General features: G+C 35.0%; 1 protein-coding gene across 1 annotated transcript in view; it reads right to left on the reverse strand.

Moving 5' to 3' along the window:
* Positions 1–308: 308 nt before the first annotated feature.
* Positions 309–26,179, reverse strand: part of LOC126161827 (regulating synaptic membrane exocytosis protein 2) — a 1,269,779-nt gene continuing 1,243,908 nt past the window's right edge. The window contains 1 exon segment of the mRNA XM_049917929.1: positions 309–4,824. The gene's annotated coding sequence lies outside the window, so the exon portion shown is untranslated.

Genomic DNA, 26,179 nt, shown 5'->3' on the forward strand with positions numbered 1-26,179 from the left:
GTGCATAAGACAAGACTCAGTGTGATGACCACACATTATTTTCAATATGAGAGTCATGCAATACATAATTCCTTCAACAATTTCTTATTTGCAGAAGAGCTTTCCTATGAGAATCTTTGCTCAAACCTTGCAGTTTATTCACTTCTACTTTTCTAGAAAACTGTGTCAGATTATTAGTTGTTAGTATGCAGCAAAAGTAAAATGTAAAATCTGCATAGTGCCTTGTAAATGAGTGATTATCATAATGAAGTATGAAAGGTACACAAAAACAAAAAGTAAAAATTCATATAAAATGCATTTAATAACAAAATGTTTTGAGCTTTTTTTCCACACACACAGGTATATCACCTGTTACAATATTGTTCCAGTGCACAAACATCATTTGTTCTCATCACTTTATCTCCAAATGAAATTGGTATGAGTAAACAATAGATGTATCACATTAGTAACAAAAAATATGGTACTTCTGATTAACTGTAAACTCAGTCTACAGTGATGATGACAATATTTATCATTTTTTGCAATTTTCTTTCCATAAAAGATGAGCTCTCATTTAACATATGCAGTTGAGAAAGCTGGATATGCATATATGTTAACTCAACATACAATTTATTAATAATGCAGCTTATTATAATGTCACGTCTTGCTCTCATATTATCTACTCTATATCTCCAAAGCTCATGATATCCTCGTACATTACCCAGTGTTGCAAAGCAAGGTACTGTATTGCATAGAAACATTTTCTCATTCAAGAATGTTGTCTAGTGCAACTTTTTAATTAAATTCTGGTTATTATTTTTGTTAAGCCCCTCATACTGCTCTCTGTGTGAATATTTATTTATTTTCCCAGTTAACAAAAATGAAATATTATACTTGCCCTATTACAAGTGGAAGCTGGTTTTTACTCATATCTGTAATAATGTTGTGCAATAAGGACACTATCACAACATTATTCAAGTTTCCTCTCAATTAATGGACCTATCATACATCCATCTCAAAACAAGGGCAGATAACACAAAATACCACAAAGAAAAGCATACAGTTTTTAAATATCTATTGTTTAACGTCATTTGGAGATATTTAACAGGCAAATTTAAGGGGCCGACCTGTCCTAAACACCACAGAAATTTGTACATCACTGTCATATTGTGCAGAAGGATGGATGTAAAATAACATGGTTGAACCTATTTTTATGACATGTTTTTTCTGGGAGTAACAAAAATAGAACAAACTAGACAAAATTTTTATGGTATGTGTTAGAAAAAGTAGTCAATAAAAGAACCACATAACATTTTGAAATAATATCACCTGCAGATAAAAATAAATAAAAAATAAAAATCAACTGTTTGGGTTCAGCAGAAGGTACATAATGTACCTTCATATCTGAAATTTTGTCCATATTTGAAAGTATTTTAAAAAATACCTTAATAAGCAACAATATATAAAAAAGAAGAATTGATAAATGAAAAGTTACATAATTTGTTTCTCATGTTATGTCTCACATCATAAGGCTTGGAAAAGGTTCATAGTTTCAATTTTTCAAATTTGGCTGTCTGAACAGTTGTATATTTTAAGAAGAGTAGACAGGAATATGGAATATAGAACCTCAAAATGCTCACATGGCAGTAGCTACTATATTCCTATTTGTTTGTGATTCTTTACGTCTGAACTCATTCACACTAAATATACAACAGTAATGTGACAGTGATAGGGTACAACAATAAATATTACAGTGCCATGTCTGGAATAATATTTGTGTGGTTTGGCATAACCAAGAGATTATTCATTACTGAAAATGATCATTATGACCTTTGATGTGAACCAGAAGCTAACTTTAAAATACAAAGTTTATAATTCCTGATTTCCATGACCTGGAAAATATTTAAGGCACAGGATTCAATGTAGATTTTGAACTGCCTTCAGATGACCACATGGAAATTGTTTTATCAATGTATCTTATTTTAACTTAACAGATGGCAATGGGTTTCTTGCTTGTAATAAGCAATACTGGTAACAAAACTGTTACTTGTATGAGACTGAGGACAGTATAATGCCACCAAACAATAAAAATAAAGATAAAATTGGGATGGGGGAAGCAGTATTTTAGTAAAATTATTACAAATATTTTAATAATAATTAGGCAACTTGTTGCTCATCTGACTGCAGCTCAGAATTAAGCTGTAATTGTAACATTAATAGCAATTACTTGATAAATTTTACAAAGTTCCATTCATCCTAAAGCCATTATACTCTCAGGTACACAACAAATGAGTAAATACATTATTTAGGTTACTTCCAATTGAGCAATGTACAGTGAACTACAAAACATACACAAGCACTTTTCTTCTCCCTTTTTATTCTTTTTTAAGAAAGAGAATAGGAAGAAGAAAAGAAAGAAATAAAATGAGGATACCAGCAAGTAAATCACAAACAGCATTTAAATGGTTTAAATGAAATGAAACAAATCATATCTTGTAGAGGAAATGATTCCTCTATAAAGATCCAAATGCAAAATATCAATTATAGCTGCCACCTAGGTGAACTGTTGAAAGACAGAATTTTCGCAAGAAGTGAATTTTAACTCCTTGTGAAGAGACACTACTTCCTTACATGTTTTAGAAGACTTATTATTATCACTAGTGATTCACCCAATCCATGAACATTATCAACAGTCCTTTACACAGTCTGACATATTCATATTTTTTCATACAAATGGTCACAAAGATCACAAGAATTGTACTTGTCTGAAGCATGATACTTGTTAAGGAAATCTATTTAATAAGGATAGGAAGGCCCCTTTTTTGGGTTTTTCTGAATGCCTTTAAGGATAGGGAAAACATCTGACAGTATACCACACATTTAGCTCACATCGTGATAATACGTATATTTTGAATTTATCTTTTGTGCATCATAAAATTGCACTCCATACCATATCAAATTTTCATGAAATGTGTCAAAAACTTTTAAACAAGCAAGTCATTTTAAGTATACATGTAGTAATACTCTCTTGAAGGTATCACTTATAATAATTTGAATATAGATATATAGATATATATAATCATATATATATATGTACATATTGTATTTAAACTTATTTCAAAATCATTTGTTACTATTGTCATAACCACCATCACCATCATAAATACGTAACATACTTGCTTTTATCTGTAAGGACTCTGTAAAGGGAAAACTTCTCACTTATTTGTAACCTTCTCATGGATTTCTTGCAATATTATTAAATTTTGCGAGGAGCATTGAATTTTGATGGCTATAAGTATATACTACAAAACGTTCTCTTTAAATTGTTTCATTTGGCAGATGCATTCATGGAAGAATTTCAGACAGGAGACAAAATAAATATTAAACATATTAACAATGATAGAAAGAAAATTTGTAATTTGTAGTGATTTTATATATAGGTTATGCTCCTAATCAGATGGGAGTACAGGCAATACATTAGTAAAATAAAAGCATTTTACTGTATTGCTAATCCTTAAAGGCTATAGAATACGGTTCAATGGGAAGTTTGCTCTTCTACTGACAAACTATGTATGATGAGAGTAAGCAATCACACTTCCACATCATATAATTTTAGACAAAGTAAGAAATTACTGAATAAAAAGAAAATTATAATTTTGGTATTGTTGTATTAGATTTTCTTAAAAAATAATGTTTTAAAAAATACAATAGTTACAATTTTCAGCTGTTTGTCTTTTTGCTAGGTATCACTGGAATAAAAAAAGGACAAAACATGGCCCACACAAATTCCACAAATTCACTCTTCCGCTTGTTCACAGCTTTTGACTTTTTTCGTTTTGCAGTGTTGAGAGTTTTTATATTTTTATAATTTTTGTCATTTTTATAAACAACCAAACGTCATTCATTAAATTCTTTATATTTTAAGTTTTTATTCACTGAAACTTCTGGAAGGCTTGAGAATTTTTTAAATGTTCTGTTATTTATATAGTTCAGTCTAAGACTGTTTCCCTCAATGCATCACAAATTGCTATATACAAAGTCTTATTTCCCATTGTCAGATAATTTTATGAACTTTATGCACAAAGCACACGCACATTCTCTCTCACAAACGCAAACACATGATATATACACGTTTATCTCCATTACATCCATAGAAATTATTTTATACAGCTCTTCAAAAATTCATGCACGCTATGTGCATCTTATTTCAAATTATTTGTAAGGTTTATCACTGTATTTACATTTCACTTTGCTTCACCACAGAATAACAATACATATATATGTATTCATGTTTGCATGTGGCCAGCACCACTGTATTATTGACAAGACTATTATTGTATTCAGACAGAATATGTTATTTAAAGCTCAATGTTTCCTGATAATTTTGTGAATGAATTTTCATGCAGGCACAGTCTTCTGTTATCAAAGAATTGAAGATTTACAATGGTACCAAAATTTTACATCACTCCCATGTCTGAGAACACAAGAGATAGCAAAAGACTGTGCTTATTTGGAGATGTCATTCTTGGAATGGTAGTACAGAAAGCATATGACGAAAAGGTAAACAAAACAGAAGACAGCATGCAAGCTGTATGTCAGTTATTTACAGTCTATTTCATAAAGTCACATATGTAAAAGTAAAACCTGCAACTTTCCTTGCCTTTCTACCTGCTTTAAGTTACCCCATACTCACATAAATACATATATACATATATAAAGGACTTGTGGAGTTTCAAAATTGTTTTATCACATCGTTGGAATCAGATCACTCACAAATCAGTTTAATGAGAGGTGATTGCTGCTCTTGCAATCCTGCCTGCTGCTCTCCTCAGCACTGCATTCTCACTGCAGACAAGAAAATAAAATTTTGTTAATTTTATGCTCTACCACCATTTTATGCTTTACACCGTACCATTGATATCCTCAATCTAAAAATTTCTTACAGTCTGTGCAAGTACACTGATGTACCTACACGGCAATAGTGCTCTGCTCTGAATTTTGCCTGAGTTTGCATGATAAGTTGTACTGCAGGTCTTAGGAACATCTTAGAGAGACTTCCTCAGGTTCATGCATAATATTATAAAAATGGATGAGACAAATAATTAAGTGTGAGAACATAATTCACTAAAGATTTCTTTGTTTGTGTGTACGTACTAATGTTGATGTTTGAATGAGTGAGAGAAACAGAGACATAGAGAGGTGGGGAGGTCAGAGGGTCAGAAATAGAGAGGGGGGAGGAGAGGGGTAGGGGGAAAGACAAAGTGGAATACAAAAGTAAATAGAAGCATGGTATGTGCAGAGAGTAAAGGAAGGTAGATGTGTATATCAAAGATTGGTTGTTCTGCATTAATACACTGCTAAAAGCAAAAAGATTATATGTAAGTAGTCATCTGGAATAGTTGAACATATCTTCATTTCTTAGATGGAGCATCACAGGGTAAGGAGTAAAAAAAACTAGACTCACATTTGAAAAGAGCCATAATAAAATAATTACCTGGACATCTATTATAGATTTAGGTTTTCTATGAATTTTCTTAAATCTATTATGCCAGATGGGCTCCTACAACAAAGCCATAAAATGAATCCTGTTTCACTCTTGCCCAACAGATTTAATGTTCAACCTCTAATGGTGTACAGTATAAAGGCCATTAAATTACAAGCTTTCTTCCTTTGTCAACAAACAACTTGTTCATTGGGCATTCTTAGAATTTTTTGATATCATTCAGCCACTCATTCTATTGTAATGTTCTGTAACTCCCACCATGAAGGGGACCCTTCAGGGATGTGAAATAAGTCAAGATATACATTAGCGTGAGACAAGGACATAATAGAAACTTAATCTACACACTATGTTAACAATAAAATACCAGTACACAGCTTAGTGTTATTCATTGTTATGTGATATACATTTGATCAAGCAAATTAAAAAGAAAGCTGCTACTTTGAAAACAAAAATTCTGCCTCCCCAGTTTTACTATATAGCTGCTGTTTGCCAATTGTCAGTAGCTAAATATATACTAGACATGGTCAGTGGTGGCTGCTGTGCAAGAGCACAAGAGCATGTGAACACCCTAACTTTCGACACCTTGTGGATTTATTGGTTATTGTGCTTTGAATGCTATTAAATGCAACATAGATGCTGCAATCTGAAAGATATGGCACTTAATCTGCTCCTCTAGACTCATTGTAACTTGGCATCAGGGTCATGAGCACACCATCTGTTGTACATATTTTAAGGAGATTTTGCACATGCACAACTCATGTGACATAATTGGCTTGTGAGACATATACATACATATTTCATACACAAGGTGCACAATTCATGGTGCGCACAGATTTTATGTCAATGCCACCATGTGGTACCACACTGCTGCACACTTTTATCCTCGTTCGCTCAGCATAAATCCTGCCAGATGATAGCACACTCCTCAGACATGCTAATTCACTCACTATATGCTATAGTAAAATTAGATCAGATGTCAGTATATTTAAAGTTGTACCGATTGTAAACCTATTATGTAGGTTTCTGAATGAGTTATAGTGTATTAAGTTCTGAATTTTATCATACAGTTATCCATTTGAAGTGCTGAGAATCATAAGGGCCTAAAGCACATCACTGTTGATTGTGAGATTGTAGCATTTAGTCATGCTTCTGAAATTTGTTGATCTTATGGTGAGTCAGGTTTATCTGTACTGTAGGCCCACATTGTATATATAAAAATTCACAAAAACTCTATCACTGGTTTCTCTGATACATAAACTAATTGAATCTATTTTAAATGCTAACAGAAAAGTAAAGTTATGAGGATGGGTAGCTCAGTTGGTAGTGCACTTGCCCCTGGAAGGCAAAAGTCCCAAGTTTGAGTCTCGGTTGGGCAAACAGCTTTAATCTGCCAGGAAGTTTCATATCAGTGCACACTCCATTGCAGAGTGAAAATCTCATTCTGGGAACAGAAAAGTAAATTGCCAGGGAAAGTTAGCCTCAAAGGAACTAAAGTCTCTGACAACAGATCCTTTGATCGGGAGATTGACAAAATCAGATGAGCATGACTACAAGCAAACAGCTAACAAGGAAGTGTACACTTGTTGTGTATTCAACTACATTTTCAGCCTGGGAGTAAATTTGTGAACTAACATGCCTGTTAGGTATCTTGTACATTTGTCCACAAAAATAGAAAATCACAAAAATGCCAACTTACACAAAATTGCGAAATGGAGAGTTGTGGAGGTTTACACATTTTTTTCGTTTTTGCCCTAAACTGTATTTAATTATGACAAAACAACATAATTCCACAAAAATAATTCTTTCTTTTGTCAGATAAGTTACGCACCTTATTATTATTATTGTTATTATTATTGGCACTGGCTGTAGTTTTATAAACTTGTTGATAAGCATAACTGTTGTACTGCAGATGCTTCTAATTTCACACTCTCACATTTATCTGAATCTAAAAATTTGTGAACATCCAAAATGTATAGTTAAGAGCCACCACTGGACATTGTGCTTTTGAGGAAAACTTTTCCTTACATTGACAAATACTGAGTTCCATCAGTAGTAAATCACTACTTGACATGCAGCTTTACGACAAAGACATCTACTGGCCCCATGGTTAACAAAACTTTTCAATCCCTAAAGTAGATAGTCAGATAAAACTGTGTGTTGGACCGAGACTCAAACTCAGGACCTTTGCCTTTCACGGGCAAGTGCTCTACCATCTGAGCTACCCAAGCATGACTCACGCCCCATCCTCACAGCTTTACTTCTGCCAGTACCTCATTTCACATCAGCGCACACTCTGCTGCAGAGTAAAAATCTCATTCTAGATACATAATTTGTACCAAAAGTGGCTAATGAGAAATGTTTTTAATAGTCATTGGAATTGGTGGAGATTCACAATTTTTTGCGTTATTAAAGAGAGGAGGTTGTTCACAACCTGCCAGGGTACCTAACTCCATTCTGAACCCCAGACAAGGAAGCAAATCCTACACTTTTTAAAAATTTTTTTTTATTTTTATTTTTGTTTATTTCATTCCCTGACTGTCAAATCACAGTTCATTTGAACCCAATGATTTTTATTGCCAGCAACAACATCCATTATAGAGTAATGTACTGTAAAGTACCTTAAAAAGACTTGTGCAAGATGTACAGTTATACACTTTACACAATATTCTTACTGCTCATTCTGCTGAATAAACACTGAAACAATTAGCTATGAACCACTGCTAAGCATTTTCAGCTATTATTCATGCTGTGTTTTCTAAAGTTGAGTTTGGACCCTTGATTGTCAGTAAACACTACAGTTTTTGAATTTCATTTGAAGTCACTAGAAGATCATTTGTGTAAGTTAAAAACAAAAGTGGGCCCCACCTAGTCTTGTGGCACTTTGCATGTTACGTTCCCCCACATTAAGGTTTCATGCCTGGGATATAGTCTACATAGAAGGACTTGCACCAGGTGCCAAACAACTCCTGGCCAATAATGCCATCTTAATCAGCTTTATGTTATGATGTTTTGTTCTCCTAACTCTACAAAAATATTGTATGCAGATGACAAATCAATAGTGTGTAAACACAAAGACTACGTGAGTCTGGAGGTGCTGTGCAAAATCAGCTTTATGTTATGATGTATTGTTCTCCTAACTGTACAAAAATATTGTATGCAGATGACACATCAATAGTGTGTAAACACAAAGACTACGAGAGTCTGGAGGTGCTGTGCAACAGTGTAACTAATGAAATAGTCAAGTATTTTAATGAAAGCTATCTAAATGTAAGTGCTTCAAAGACTGCAATGCTGGAATTTAACACAAGGAAGCAAATAGAATTTGACATGAAATTATCCGTAGGAAATGACATTGTAAAAAAGGAAAAATGGACAAAGTTCTTGGGAATTACAATCCAGGACAGCCTCAAATGGGACATGCATATCAATTCCTTAGCATGTAAGCTGTCGAAGAATGTGTTTGTTATAAATATGATTAGCAAATATTGTAAGGACATGTGTGTACTAAAAACTGCTTATCATGCCCTATTCTCATCAAATTTAAACTATGCTGTAGAAATATGGAGTGCAACAACTCAAGCCAACCTAAGCACATTATTAATACTACAGAAAAAAGTTATCAGAATTATCTGTGGTGCCAAAACTCGAGAATCATGTCAGAATCTGTTCCCAAAATTAGGTGTGCTTACCATTATAGGTGTATACATATTGAAAGTTATATTGCTTGTGAAAACAATAAATCCAAATCAACTGTGACTTGCACCAGTACGATACAAGGCAAAAGTTCAGATACCATGTAAATAGCCACAGAACAGCTTTATATGAAAAATATGCACTTAATGCTGGGCTGAAGCTAGCCAATGCCCTACCAGATAGTCTCACAACCCTTCCTACTAACAAATTAAAAGATCAGCTAAAAAGAATTCTAATTGAAAACCCTTTTTATTCCCTAGATGAGTATTATATCTGTATGAAAAGTGCTTCATAATTATGTCAAGCTCATAGTTTTAAGTAACCTACAACTAATATAATGTTGATAACAACAATATTTGTAATATTGTGATTGTATACTACCAAATGTAAAATGCATCAAAATGTAAAATTTATTAATACAAACAAATCTTTAGTTTGTAATTTATAAACTGACATATTCAGAAGAATAATCGAAGAATAATCTGTATGATGTCCTGAAACTATTATTTCTAGGGATTGTATCTGATTATTCGATGTTGAATAAATATTCCCAGAATGAGATTTTCACTCTGCAGCGGAGTGTGTGCTGATATGAAACTTCCTGGCAGATTAAAACTGTGTGCCCGACCGAGACTCGAACTTGGGACCTTTGCCTTTCGCGGGCAAGTGCTCTACCATCTGAGCTACCGAAGCACGACTCACGCCCGGTCCTCACAGCTTTACTTCTGCCAGTATCTTGTGTCCTAACTTCCAAACTTTACAGAAGCTCTCCTGCGAACCTTGCAGAACTAGCACTCCTGAAAGAAAGGATACTGCGGAGACATGGCTTAGCCACAGCCTGAGGGATGTTTCCAGAATGAGAATTTTCACTCTGCAGCGGAGTGTGCGCTGATATGAAACTTCCTGGCAGATTAAAAGTGTGTGCCCGACCGAGACTCGAACTCGAGACCTTTGCCTTTCGCGGGCAAGTGCTCTACCATCTGAATAAATATTATTATTATATGATGGTATAAGATTCTATCCATACAAGAGAGATGCCATTAATGCTGTAACACTAGTTTTCCAAGCAGAATTTCATGATCCTGTTTGTATACTCTGTAACAAGGTTACAGAGTATATAAACAGGATAATTTTTGGTTTTTAGCTCTGCTAGTACTTCTTGCTTTATGAGCTCTGGTATTGATTTGTGTGTGAAGAATCCTTTACAAAAGCCAAACTGAGAGACAGTTAACATGTTCTGCTCAGTTAAATGAGTAAGTATTCCATCTTGTGCTACTTACTCATACACTGTGGAAAATATTGGAAATAGCAATATAGGTCTGAAATTAGAAGGTTGCTATTAGAGGTGGACTGCTTTATTTCCAGTTTTATGGATGGGTATTACTACAGCATATTTAGATCTGTGTCACTGAATGATCATACAGATAGCTTAAGGATAATCCTATCAAATTAGCACAATATTTGAATAGTCTATCATAACAGCCAGGAGAATGATTTCTTTTTAGTAACCTGATGAATTTTGTAATGTCCTTTGGGTTTGTATGTTTGAAACTAATATCTGTTGATGGTGCATGCAGTTTCTGCAATAGTAAATCTAATACATATATATTTGGTTGTTTATTACTGGGTGCAATGTTTGCAACCACTGTGAGGAAGTAATCATTGAAATTAGTCACTAATGGTTTGAAAATGTCATCCTTTCTGCCAAGGCTATTTTCTGGGATCTCAATTTCATTTGAATATCTAGTTTCATTTGTTTCTTATTTAATAATGTTCCAAATAGTATTTATCTTGTTCTTGCAGTGTTTTATTTTTGAAGCATAGTACATGAGTACTTTCTGATGAGAGACGAGACTTGACAATACTGGTGATAATGAAGTTTTGAATTTTGACTACTGCTTTTTCTGTGACTTATGTAGAGCTCTCTTTTCTTTTACAAGATATATTATTTCCATTATTCTTGCTTCTGTTCAGTTTCACTCTTATTTGTTCTAGGGGAAAACAATACAGAAAGTGATGTAAGAACATGTTTAGGAAGGAGTTAAATTTTCCATCAGCACTGTTTTCTTATAAATTTCTCCTCAGAATTCTTCATGTAATTTCTCTCTGCACATTATGATTAAATCATTCTTCATTATTCTGTGATTAAGTTTTATTGTGAATATTTGATCATCTTTGTCAGGTAAATCATTGACAATTGGTTTTATAGATAATTCACTACAGGTTGTTGGGTCTAAAAACAAATTGTCATTAGCTGTTGCACTAACACCTTCAGTCCTTGTAGCAAATTCTACTTTGAAAAACAATCTGAAGCTGGTCATCAACAACACTTGGTGCCCTCAGTCAGTATTGTCAGTTAGAAATGCTATTAATTAACTAAAAAATAAAATGTCTTGTGGTATTGACAGAATTTCAGACAGGGTAATCAAACATAGTTCTACCAGTATAGATACTCACCTAACTGACATTATTAACACTTCTTTCAGAACAGGGGTGTTCCCATCAAAACTAAAACTCTCCATAATAAAGCCATTTCACAGAAAGGATAGCACAACTGATATAAATAATTATAGGCCAGTGTCATTATTGTCAGGTTTTTCTAAAGTAATTGAAAGAGTAATGTATGAAAGGCTAGGTGACTTCCTAAATAAAAATAAAATACTCACTAATGCTCAAAATGGATTTAGAAAGAACAGATCCACAGAAACGGCAGTCTTCCAATCCATGAAAATGTTCATAAATGCCTTGGACAAGACTGAATTAAGCTGCAGGATATTCTTAGATTTATCTAAAGCATTTGATTTAATCAGCCATGACTTATTTTATGTGGTCCGGGGACTCACCTTCAACTGGTTCAAGTCTTATCTTTCTGATAGGCAACAGAAAGTACAAATAGGTCATGAAGGCAAAGAGTAACTTTCAGATTTTATATAAAAAAAAAAAAAAAAAATCACTAGCTATGGAGTGCCCCAGGGTTCCATGTTAGGTCCTCTGTTGTTCTTGGTGTATATAAATGATTTGCCAAATCATCTGACAGTTGCAGAAATGGTGATGTTCATTGAATACACTAGCATTTTCATAAAAGGATACACCGAGGAAAATCTACAGCAGAGTGTCTCTAGGACAATAAATGAGACAGGAAAATGGTTTAGAAATAATGCTTTGATCTTAAATAATGATAAAACGGTATTGATGAACTTCAGTAATATTAAAAGTAAAGCTAGAAGAAGAGTAAAAGCTGAGTAAGGGAACTATATTATTGCACAAGCTCCGTACACTAAATTCCTAAGTATATGGGTGTATGAGCACTTGAGATGGAAAAAGCATCTATAAGTTTTGAGTATAAAACTAAGTAAATGCTGCTGTGTGCTAAGAACACTTTGGGACTGTTGCAAAACTGAATCATTGCTGTGTGCCTATTATGCTTATATGAACAATTGCTTAGATATGGTGTGATCTTCTGGGGAAATACAGTACTGGCAAAACAAGCTTTCAATCTTCAAAAAAAGGCTATTAGAATAATGAAAGGGATTCCCTGTAGTGTGTCATGCAGAGAAATATTTACAGAATTTAAAATAATGACTCTTCCTAGCTTATACATCTCTGAATGTGTCTGTTTTCTGAGAACTCACCAGGAATTTTCGACATTAAATAATTAGGTTCATACCCATGAGACAAGGAAGAGACATGCTTTTAACAGAGACACCCACAGAGGAAAGCTCTACCAAAAAAGTGTAAAGTACCAGCAAAAAATACTTTTTGGTACATTGCCTGCTACAATAAAGAAAATTAAAGAATTTCATAAATTCAAGATAGAACTTAAAATTTTTTTACTAACACATAGTTTTTATAACATTGAAGAATATCTGAATATTGGAAATTAATATTATTTATATATACTGATATAAAATATTTGTACTTATTATCCAAGTTTTTGAAACAAATATAAGAGATTATATTGTAATTGATGACATCCATACAATGTATATTATTAACGGATGAATAAAGCTTGTATCTAAAACACCAATTTCCAACAATCTTCAAAATTTTCTTGATATCTGTATCCATATCCAAGATACAGAGGTTCAAAGTTACCTTACTCCTACACGCAAAATATGCATGTATGAGGTGAAATCTAAGTACTAAATAACAGCAGAAAATTGCTCAAATTTTAATGGTATAATTTCTAGGCATTTATCTAGATGTGCCATCTTACTGTTTTCAACAACCTTTGTTAGTTTCTTAGATAACAACCTAAAAAGTGTTTTTTTACTATTTTTTTGTACCAGAACTGAACTGCAGATTCCTAGACAGCCATGCATGGCAAATGGCTGAAATTTGTACAATATATTCCTGAGATCCAGATCTCAAACAACCTTGAAAATTTTCCACATAAAATATATACGTGAAAACACAGCTTAAAAAGTGATGTAATACAAAGTAGAATTTTGTTCAGTGTCTCTGTTATCATCAGAAGGTTTCTGGGCATCCCATGTTGTAGTACAGAAGCCCATGCAAAATTTTTGTTCTCATAACATCCATTTGAAGTTGTTAATTAGTTTTGCATTATTTCAGTTTTGCAAACTGGTTAGTAAAGTATAAAAATTTTACTGACCCATCAAGTTCTTTTCATGTGAGTGAATATCCTGCTATAGAAGGAAAAAGAAGGGAACCAGCACAAAAATGCTCCTTATCAAAGTACAAAAAAGGCTGTTTGAAAGACTCTCACTGAAAAGTGTGGTACCAGCTGCCTCAGTCTACCTATCTCAGCAGCTTTAAAAATTTTCCAAAAAGTTTTGGCGTGCACTTTTTTATGCTGAGAAAGGAGACAGTGGCAGTGGGAAAGAGACAGAAAAGTACTAAATACTGGATGATAGTAGACACTGGTTGTGTTACAGAAAGAGTGATGGAGACAATGGCAGTTGCGTGAGAGTGAGGGACACAGCAGAGTTGGAATATAGTTGACAGTGGCAGAACAGCACTCGTAAAAGAGTGAAGGAGATTGTGTCAGAGGAAGAGGAATAAAGAGATAAAGAAATGGATAAAGTGGATGTGGGTGAGAACCAGTGATAAAGAGAGATGAAGTCTATGACAATGACAGCAAGGAAGACGGAGATAGTAATAATAAGAAGAGACATCAGCAATAGGAAGAAATGAACAAGCAAGAGAGAACACTGAGAGGAGACAGTAATAATATGAAGAAGACTGTCATTGTGAGACAGGAGACAGTGATAGTTGGAGAAACACAAGGAGGTAATGACAATGAGCTGGGCTGAATGACTGAGTGAGAATGGGTAAGTGGGAGTTGATGGCTATGGGTGACTTACGATGACTGACTAGTGGATGTAAACGAGTTTCAATTAGGAGATATATGAAAAATTCTGAATCAGCGGAAAACTGCTCCTAACACATTCATGCTTTTTTTTCACTCACCTCTCATCCCCACAAGGAGTACAACAGAGGAACATATTTTCTTAAGAAAATGTTACAAATTAAACCTTTACACTACACTAATGAGAAAATGTCACTGAGCTCCGATATTCTGTTTTCTGTTTCAACAGGCTGCATTTTCTGAACTACATTGAACAGTAAAGTTAATATATTTAAAAAGTTCCTGCTTCCTCATTTATAATAAATAGGTACTGCTGTTGTAAGTTTAATATTTACAAATCCAGGGACCCACAGACACACTGCACACATTATGTCTTAACGAACAGTTGTATGTTACATTACAGTTTCAAGATAGGTGTTACAAGGTATGATTGTACTCAATTATTATTGTCTCATGGCCCGAATAAGTCAATTTTGAAACTTTTCATTGTCTGATTTCACAAAAGTAGGAATATAATCTAGTAAAAATGCAGATATCAGCAAATCCACTGTCACATTAGGTCACAATACAGTGAAGAAACTACTTCAGATAAATGTGATTTATTTACTTTTTCACTTAGTTAATAAGTATCATATTTGTGTTTTCATGCTAGCCATAATTTGTGTTATTCACTCTATTCTTATTCTGTGATAAATGCAGCTAAACTGTCACAGAATAATGGCTATATATGGTTGTACACCCCCCATGAACCATGGACCTTGCCGTTGGTGGGGAGGCTTGCGTGCCTCAGCGATACAGATGGCCGTACCGTAGGTGCAACCACAACGGAGGGGTATCTGTTGAGAGGCCAGACAAACATGTGGTTCCTGAAGAGGGGCAGCAGCCTCTTCAGTAGTTGCAGGGCCAACAGTCTGGATGATTGACTGATCTGGCCTTGTAACATTAACCAAAACGGCCTTGCTGTGCTGGTACTGCGAACGGCTGAAAGCAAGGGGAAATTACAGCCGTAATTTTTCCCGAGGACATGCAGCTCTACTGTATGATTAAATGATGATGGCGTCCTCTTGGGTAAAATATTCCGGAGGTAAAATAGTCCCCCATTCGGATCTCCGGGCGGGGACTACTCAGGAGGACGTCGTTATCAGGAGAAAGAAAACTGGCGTTCTACGGATCGGAGCGTGGAATGTCAGATCCCTTAATCGGGCAGGTAGGTTAGAAAATTTAAAAAGGGAAATGGATAGGTTAAAGTTAGATATTGTGGGAATTAGTGAAGTTCGGTGGCAGGAGGAACAAGACTTTTGGTCAGGTGATTACAGGGTTATAAATACAAAATCAAATAGGGGTAATGCAGGAGTAGGTTTAATAATGAATAAAAAAATAGGAGTGCGGGTTAGCTACTACAAACAGCATAGTGAACGCATTATTGTGGCCAAGATAGACACAAAGCCCATGCCTACTACAGTAGTACAAGTTTATATGCCAACTACCTCTGCAGATGATGAAGAAATAGATGAAATGTATGACGAGATAAAAGAAGTTATTTAGGTAGTGAAGGGAGATGAAAATTTAATAGTCATGGGTGACTGGAATTCGTCAGTAGGAAAAGGGAGAGAAGGAAACATAGTAGGTGAATATGGATTGGGGGGAAGGAATGAAAGAGGAAGCCGCCTTGTAGAATTTTGCACAGAGCATAACTTAATCATAGCCAACACTTGGTTCAAGAATCATAAAAGAAGGTTGTATACCTGGAAGAATCCTGGAGATGCTAAAAGGTATCAGATAGATTATATAATGGTAAGACAGAGATTTAGGAAGCAGGTTTTAAATTGTAAGACATTTCCTGGGACAGATGTGGATTCTGACCACAATCTATTGGTTATGAACTGCAGATTGAAACTGAAGAAACTGCAAAAAGGTGGGAATTTAAGGAGATGGGACCTGGATAAACTGAAAGAACCAGAGGTTGTAGAGAGTTTCAGGGAGAGCATAAGGGAACAATTGACAGGAATGGGGGAAAGAAATACAGTAGAAGAAGAATGGGTAGCTCTGAGGGATGAAGTAGTGAAGGCAGCAGAGGATCAAGTAGGTAAAAAAGACGAGGGCTAATAGAAATCCTTGGGTAACAGAAGAAATATTGAATTTAATTGATGAAAGGAGAAAATATAAAAATGCAGTAAATGAAGCGGGCAAAAAGGAATACAAACGTCTCAAAAATGAGATCGACAGGAAGTGCAAAATGGCTAAGCAGGGATGGCTAGAGGACAAATGTAAGGATGTAGAGGCTTGTCTCACTAGGGGTAAGATAGATACTGCCTACAGGAAAATTAAAGAGACCTTTGGAGAGAAGAGAACCACTTGTATGAATATCAAGAGCTCAGATGGCAACCCAGTTCTAAGCAAAGAAGGGAAGGCAGAAAGGTGGAAGGAGTATATAGAGGGTTTATACAAGGGCGATGTACTTGAGGACAATATTATGGAAATGGAAGAGGATGTAGATGATTACGAAATGGGAGATAAGATACTGCGTGAAGAGTTTGACAGAGCACTGAAAGACCTGAGTCGAAACAAGGCCCCGGGAGTAGACAACATTCCATTTGAACTACTGATGGCCTCGGGAGAGCCAGTCATGACAAAACTCTACCATCTGGTGAGCACGATGTATGAGACAGGCGAAATACCCTCAGACTTCAAGAAGAATATAATAATTCCAATCCCAAAGAAAGCAGGTGTTGACAGATGTGAAAATTACCGAACTATCAGTTTAATAAGTCACAGCTGCAAAATACTAACGCGAATTCTTTACAGACGAATGGAAAAACTGGTAGAAGCCGACCTCGGGGAAGATCAATTTGGATTCCGTAGAAATGTTGGAACACGTGAGGCAATACTGACCTTACGACTTATCTTAGAAGAAAGATTAAGAAAAGGCAAACCTACGTTTCTAGCATTTGTAGACCTAGAGAAAGCTTTTGACAATGTTAACTGGAATACTCTCTTTCAAATTCTGAAGGTGGCAGGGGTAAAATACAGGGAGCGAAAGGCTATTTACAGTTTATACAGAAACCAGATAGCAGTTATAAGAGTCGAGGGGCATGAAAGGGAAGCAGTAGTTGGGAAAGGAGTAAGACAGGGTTGTAACCTCTCCCCGATGTTATTTAATCTGTATATTGAGCAAGCAGTAAAGGAAACAAAAGAAAAATTCGGAGTAGGTATTAAAATTCATGGAGAAGAAGTAAAAACTTTGAGGTTCGCCGATGACATTGTAATTCTGTCAGAGACAGCAAAGGACTTGGAAGAGCAGTTGAACGGAATGGACAGTGTCTTGAAAGGAGGATATAAGATGAACATCAACAAAAGCAAAACGAGGATAATGGAATGTAGTCGAATTAAGTCTGGTGATGCTGAGAGTATTAGATTAGGAAATGAGACACTTAAAGTAGTAAAGGAGTTTTGCTATTTAAGGAGTAAAATAACCGATGATGGTCGAAGTAGAGAGGATATAAAATGTAGACTGGCAATGGCAAGGAAAGCGTTTCTCAAGAAGAGGAATTTGTTAACATCGAGTATAGATTTAAGTGTCAGGAAGTCGTTTCTGAAAGTATTTGTATGGAGTGTAGCCATGTATGGAAGTGAAACATGGACGATAAATAGTTTGAACAAGAAGAGAATAGAAGCTTTTGAAATGTGGTGCTACAGAAGAATGCTGAAGATAAGGTGGGTAGATCACGTAACTAATGAGGAGGTATTGAATAGGATTGGGGAGAAGAGAAGTTTGTGGCACAACTTGACTAGAAGAAGGGATCGGTTGGTAGGACATGTTTTGAGGCATCAAGGGATCACAAATTTAGCATTGGAGGGCAGTGTGGAGGGTAAAAATCGTAGAGGGAGACCAAGAGATGAATACACTAAGCAGTTCAGAAGGATGTAGGTTGCAGTAGATACTGGGAGATGAAGAAGCTTGCACAGGATAGAGTAGCATGGAGAGCTGCATCAAACCGGTCTCAGGACTGAAGACCACAACAACAACAATGGTTGTACAAAATTTGTCTGCAGCTTTTGCCACAAGGAACTCTATACCTCTCCCAATATTCTCTATACATCTCTGTGTATGAATTGCTCATTTAACACAATGTTTAGAGCACTGTCTGCTATTGAGGATGGTATACCAGATCCATATTGAGTCTACATTCTGTATTACAAAACCATGGGACTGGTACAGCACCCAGGCTTTGTGTTCTTTTTAAGATGTTTTCCTCAAATTTAGATATCCATCAGACTCTTATCTCATTTATGTCACAGATAGCTATACAGATGCATATAGGTGAAGCACAATAAACTGAACAGAGGTGAATTGTCTACAGCAGATGGATGGAGTACATGAATCCACCTGCAGGTATTCGGTGACATCATAATTATAAGAAATTGCTGCACAAAAAGAAGCAAGTGCCAGACCAAAAACTCAGCACCTTTTTGTGCCCAACATCTTGGGGAAGATGATAAAACTAGTAGAGAAAAACAGTGGTACTTTTCCAGTCATACAGCCAATGTTTATCTACCATAACTATTTGATTTTTAGTTACAAGTACTGATTATTATTGGAAGAAAACATTTATTACCTATCTCCCATAAAAACAGGATCTTATTTCATAACTGGGATCTAAAGCAAGATACTAAAAATGTTCAGATAATTTACAGGAGTCTAAACTAAAATAACCTTTAAGTGAATAAATTTCTGTATAGAACCAGTTTCTTACATTATGTCTGTGGAATAAAGTATAACAATTTGCAAAATATGCAAAATAGTGGAAAAAATATCTTGAAAACTAGAGAATGGCATCATACGTAAACTGTGAAATGTTTTATATTTTGTGTTGTAACTGGCTGCATATAATGCTGTCATAAAGTGGAACACTTCCAAAGTCATTGAACAGCACATCACATTATTAATTTATCCATGATAATGGTGGTTGCACTCCATAACTGTGGATGAAATTGCCAGAAGTCAGCTACATGGCCAAATGGCAGCCAAGGTGCTGCACCAGTACACCAGCATATGTACAACGAGGTGATAAAAGTCACGGGTTACCTCCTAACATTGTGGCAGATCTTCTTTTGCCCAGTGTAGTGCAGAAACTTGACATGGCATGGAGTCAACAAGTTACTGGAAGTCCCCTGCAGAAATACTGAGCCATGTTGCCACCATAGCCATCCATATTGTGAAAGTGTTGCCAGTACAGAATTTTGTGCAAGAACTGACCTCTCGATTATGTTCCATAAACTTTTGACAGGATTCACGTTGGGTGACCTGTGTGGCCAAATCGAATTGTCCAATATGATCTTCAAACCAGTTGTGAACAACTATGGCATCATGACATGGATCATTGTCATCCATAAAATTCCATCATTGTTTGGTAACATGAAGTCCATGAACGGCTGCATACAGTCTCCAAGTAGCTGAACATAACCATTTCCAGTCAATGATTCATGTAAACACAGGCCCACACCATTATGGAGCCACCATCAGCTTGCACAGTGCCTTGTTGACAACCTGGGCCCATGGCTTCACAGGGTCTGCACCATATTCAAACCCTACCATCAGCTTTTACCAACTGTATCAGGACTCATCTGACCAGTCTATAGTTTTCCAGTCATATAGAGTCACAACCCAGGAGAGGAGCTACATCCTTTTAGCAAAGGCACTTGCTTTGGTCATCTGCTGTCATAGCCCATTAATACTGAAAATTTGCTGCACTGTTCTAATGGATACATTTGTCATATGTCCCACAATTCTATGAAAATGCTGTTGCTCCTGACCATCAAGTAAAGGCCATTGGCCACTGCATTGTCTGTGGTGAAAGGTAATGCCTGAAATTTGGTATTCTTGGCACATTCTTGGCATTGTGGCCCTTGGATTATTGAATTCCCTAACAACTCCTGAACTGAAATGTCCCATGCACTAGCTCTAACTACTATTCCATATTCAAAGCCTGTTAATTCCCCTCATATGGCCATAATCACACCAGAAACCTTTTCACATGAATCACCTAAATGACTGCATTGCCCTTCTATGCCTTGTGTACATGATACTACTGTAATCTGTACATGTGAATATCGCTATCCCATGCCATTGGTCATCTTAGCTTAAAACTGGATGTGATGTATACCTAAATTCAAAACAAGGAGTTGCAAGATATAGAATAAAATACAGCTCCAGTGTTCAAAATGCTGTCAACGTAAGCAAAATAATTCGAAGGTTATAGTAGTATTATACCAGCTGAAGTTAGCAGCTTAGCAAGACATTTCACTGTCATCCATCCCCATCTGGTAAATCTCCCTGACTTGGGGTTGATGACTTTTTCAAACTCTATCCCTTTTCCTAAACCTCTCCGATCCTTTCCCTTTGGCCCTCTTCCTTCCCCTTCAGCCCTTCTGCCAAAGGAAGGAGCCAGACTCTGTAATATTGCATACATAAAACTCTTTTTTTTATGTGTTTTCACCTGCCGTCATTTCATGAGTAGATTTTTATATCCATCCAATTACATTATATTGCCAAAAATTGATTATTTTTGTTGTTATACACAATACTCTGACAGGTCATTTAGCTCATCTATAATGACACTACTGTCAAAATTCTATACTAAATCCTAATATTCCTTCCAAATTTAAAGGTAAAACAGGTCATAAGCAAGTAATTAGGAACTCAGTGTATAAGCCAAACAAAACACAACCGTTAAATTATACTTAAGAAGCTGATAACACAAAAGCTGTATAAAAGTTAACCAAGGACTGACTAATCAAACAACAAAGTAGCAAAATTTAATAAATCTGGGAATAACAATTTAGGCAAATATGAAGTAAAATATAAGAACACAATAAAAAGTGCAATAGAAACTGTTGAAAATTCCATATAGTGTATTAACATATTACCCAAGAACAACACAAAATTTAATTAAAAAACAAAGTCAGTCTGAACATGGAAGAGTCTCCTTAAATGAAAGTATTATGGTTTTGTTTCCAGTAAGTATAACAGAAGAAGAAGTACAATCAAATAAAAACAGGTCATAATATGACTCTGACGTTTCCTTGACAGGATCAATAAATAAAATTCAACAAATTTAAATTGTCTATTGACTGAGAACACCACTGTTGATTTAGTACAGTAACATTCCTTAGAAATCTTAACTATTTAACCATATAACCTCCCGAAAAAAAAAAGGAGAAGAAGAAAGGATGGTATGTACGAGACACAAAACTGAAAAACTAATTTAATTACAAGTGTCATCCACAAAGTAAAGAATGATTATGTATCACACTCAGTGCTGATCCTCCATTACCATGATCACAAGCATGCCAGTTAACTTCTTCCCTCACCTCAGTGTGTGCCAAGTTTCGTTGCCAAGCTATCATGCCTCTTTGTTTTCTAATGTTTCGGAATAGAGGTACCCACTGAAAATCCCACCAAATGGGAAATGTGTAGTGTCATTTGATTCTTGAATGCACAAAATATATGTCCTATTCAAATTTATAGGTGAATGAAGAATATTTAGGGTGACAGTGCAATGAATGAGTCTCCAGTGATGTGGAATGTCATGCATCAGCTCGAACACAGCAAGAATGTCAGTGTCTTTAAGTGGGAAACTTTTGGACACCCTCCTTACAACCCTGAATTGGCACCAACAGATTTTTACATATTCCCAGAACTAGAGGAATTTTTCGATGGAAAACAGTTAATAAACAATGAAGACCTGGAACAAGAAGGGACATCCTGAATAAGGTTTTGGGTGGTAGAGGTCCCATGTTAGAAACCATGCCTTGACAGTTATGGTAAAAACATTGAAAAACAGAGTAAATTACTATAAGTTTGTAAATAAAGTTTTATGTTGATATCTTTTGTTTTTATTTAGTTATGCTAAAATGTTCTTTACTTTCTGGCAACCCTTGTATTATGTGTATGTTATCTTTTTCATCTTCTTCTTTTTCTTCCTCTTCTTCTTCTGTCCATCCCTTAACGGATGTTGGCAACAACATGATGGGTGTTGGTGACCACACAATTTATCTTTATTGTATGAACTGCAATATGTAGTAGTTGATCTGCACTTGGTAATCTTGTCCACTGCTTTATGTATCTACCCAAGATATTCTTCTTCATCTTTTCTGTTTTACCCTCAATCTTACTTTAATTACTAAATGCAGAAATATATACTTGGTGTCCTGTAAGATACGTCCTAAGCATGCTGTTTTTCTTCTTTTAAATGTTGTTAATATTCCTCACTGTTTGTTTAATTGTTGCAATACTTCAGTATTTGTTAATCTCACTGTCCAAGGTATTTTAAGCATTTTATGGTACATATTTAAAGACCTTGATCTTCTTTGGCATATTAAGTGACCATCCTTCAGAAATACAAAGAAATATAGACAAGATGTACCATTTTCCAAATCAAACTCTATGGTTTAGGTCTAGGTCTACACTTGTGAGAATTTTCTTAAATTTTATTAAAGAATTATGGGTGTCCTCTATGCAACATTTTATCTCCATGTCTGGACTCCAATCGTCACAGAGCCACATTCTGGAATACATAAACTTGTCTACACTTTGTATAAAGGAGCTACTGAATTGTAGATTTGGATTTGTAAAGCAGATAGACTGTCAAGTGACTATCATAAGCTGTATCTTTTTGGTGTTGATAGATTGTTGAAGATTATCTATTATCAGCAATAAGTACTGTACCATATACATTGGGAAAATTGTTGATGAAGACTCCATTAATCTTTATGCCTTTTTCTACATCACAGAGTACTTCCAAAATATAAACTCTGAGTACAAACTGAATAACAGAGATGATAAAACACATTCTTAATGAACTCCTCCACAGATATCAACAAAGTCAGAGACCCCATTATCAAACTTAACCTGTGCTATCTGATTCCAATATAAATTCTCTACACAGTGGACATCTTTCTGATCTATACAAATTATTTTGAGAATTTCCGTAAGTTTAAGACATTGTACTGTACCAAAGGCTTTTTCATAATCGACAAACTAAGGCCTATATTTTTATCTTCATCACAGGATTCTTACACAATAATTTGTAGTGTTACTTTGATTCTCTTGTACTTAAATGCTTCCTAAACCCACACTGTCTCTCACCACTGAATATCTCATATTTTTCATATGAATGACTTACAGAAATATTTTCAAGAAATTATTCATATAAGTAATGAGTTTATGATCTTTACATTTTCATGCATTATTTTTTAGCATGAGAATGGATGTTGATAATAGCCATGGGGCAGAAAAAAGACCAGTATCATAAATTTTGTTAAAAAGTTTGTGTAAGATTCTGATACTTTCTTCATCCCAAAATTTGATGAGTTCCAGTAGAACTGCATGAGGTGTTGTTGCTTTATTGATTTTTGAATTTCATATAGCTTTCTCAGTTTCTTCTGTTATAACTTGAGGAATGTAATATCATCATTCTTAGAAATCTCAACATTTGGTCTATCATCTGAAAAAAGGATCTTAAAATAGTTTTGCTATATCTCTCTCTTCTCCACATCATCAATCAGTGTTTTATTACTCTTTGTTGATTATAAAGGAAATGTTTCTGCTTCTATATATCCTAATCATTCTTTTTTAACTTTTTTTATAAGTTAAATTATCACGTGAAGCTTGCAACCTTCAATTTCTTCAGATTCACAGTGTAACCTGCTCTAAATTTTTAGTCTTATAAGTTTCTGACAGTTACTGTGATTAGTTACATCTGTCTGGGCTCTTTGCTTCTGGTGTTCATCCATCAATGAAAGAATTTCATCATTCACCCACTTCTTTGATCACTTGTATGTCCTAGTTTATCTTCAACTGTGATTATCATAATGTTTCTCATCTCTTCCAACACTTTGGTATAGTTTTTATGATCAATCAGAGGTGTCATTGTTGCCACTATTTTGCTGATGATATTCATGTCAGCTTCACTTCTCATTTCAGGCTGTTTGAGTTTTTCATAAGCTATTTTCTTTTCTTGAGCTGGCTTTTTTGTGTCGTACAAGTTTTCCTTTTAGAGGACCTGTGAGTAATAAATGGTCAGATGATACATTTGTTCCATGATAAGTGGATGCTCTTGCAACTTAAGTTCATGAATGCTTGATTAAAATATAGTCTATCTGCTTGTGAACTATATTTTCATGGTTGTCTGCTGTTGACTTCCATGTATACAGTAGTCAAGGTAGTAATCTAAACCAAGTATAGGTGACTTCCATGTCTTCTTCCCGCTAGAATTGTAGTATGCAATCATCTCTCTCATTTTGTGCTCCTAGACCCAAATGTCCTACTAGATCTTCAAGTTTGTCATTTCCCAGTTTAGCACTGAAGTCCCCATTGTTATATAAATGTCATAAGTATGTCCTTGATTTGGTGATAAAAATTTTTCACTTCTTGCTCCTTTGTATCAGCAGTTGGTACACACACTTCAGTGATATTGAGGTTTATTAGCTTGGCACTGAGCTTTAAAAAGGCAACTCTATAAGGAAAGGTACAAAATCTGTGACACTCAATATAAATTAATATGAAAGTCAATAAAATATAAAAATCTTATCAAAGTGAAAAATAGTGAAATAACAAACAAATCAACTCAAACAGCATCACACTTAATGAAGCAAGTCATTATTGTCCATATTATCAGTGTGAAATCAACTGTAGTTTGTTTCTGTATTTTCATAAAGCTTTTGATCTGATCAATCTCGATTTATTGTTTATTAAATTCTGTACTGTAAAAGAAAAGATTCTACATTCTTTTTCACAAATATATGGTTTTTACAGGCTTCTAATCTACTATATACTATGTTCAGTTTTCAAAAATATTAAGTTTTTTCATGGCAGCTAACCTACATTTTGCACCCTTTCTATCAGTATGTAACATTATGGTCAACATACAATAATAAAGAAAACAAACAATTAAAAATAATCATATGAAACTATATGGTTCCAGAAACTTTTTCAAACATCTGTTATGTATATATGCAGACTGAAGTGGTGAATGAAAATTTGTAGCAATTCTGGCCTTGCTACAAAATTACATTCATTGCGTACATACAAATTAAAAATAACTTAATCTCCAGTTCTGCATTGAGGCAGATAACACCAAAGAAAAATATTGGCTTATGTCCCTCATTAAATATGTGAGTCTTCTTGTTCAAGGAATACTATATTCAAATAATGCTGTATGCTACTCAAATAATTTGCAGTGTTAGTGGCTGCACAGTACTGAAAATGCAACAGTTAATAACACTGTCAGTGATCAGAGTCTTACAAGCTACAGAAGGGATCAGTGGTATGCTGTTTATTGCGTTAATGCCCTGAAATTGGAAATGAAATAGTGCAAACAGGAACAGAATTACTGCATATAGCCTTCAAAATGATGGAGGATGCGGAATATAATGCTTGTTGAGGTAAGAAAATATCATTGCAACTTCTACACTACTTTTCCATATGCACGATACATGAAAGAAGATTTTGAGCTGTGGCCCCTATTGCACGTAGAATATTTCTTTTCAGTTGCATGAACATTGTCCCCTTCAACATTCAAGCACAGTAGTTCAGGAAGCAGGCTTATTTTGATAGATGATCTGTCTCTGTTTCTTTGTAGCCTGGCATTTCAACATCGTTTGGCTACAAC

This window comes from Schistocerca cancellata, chromosome 2 (genome assembly GCF_023864275.1).
Source record: "Schistocerca cancellata isolate TAMUIC-IGC-003103 chromosome 2, iqSchCanc2.1, whole genome shotgun sequence".
Taxonomy (NCBI): domain Eukaryota; kingdom Metazoa; phylum Arthropoda; class Insecta; order Orthoptera; family Acrididae; genus Schistocerca; species Schistocerca cancellata.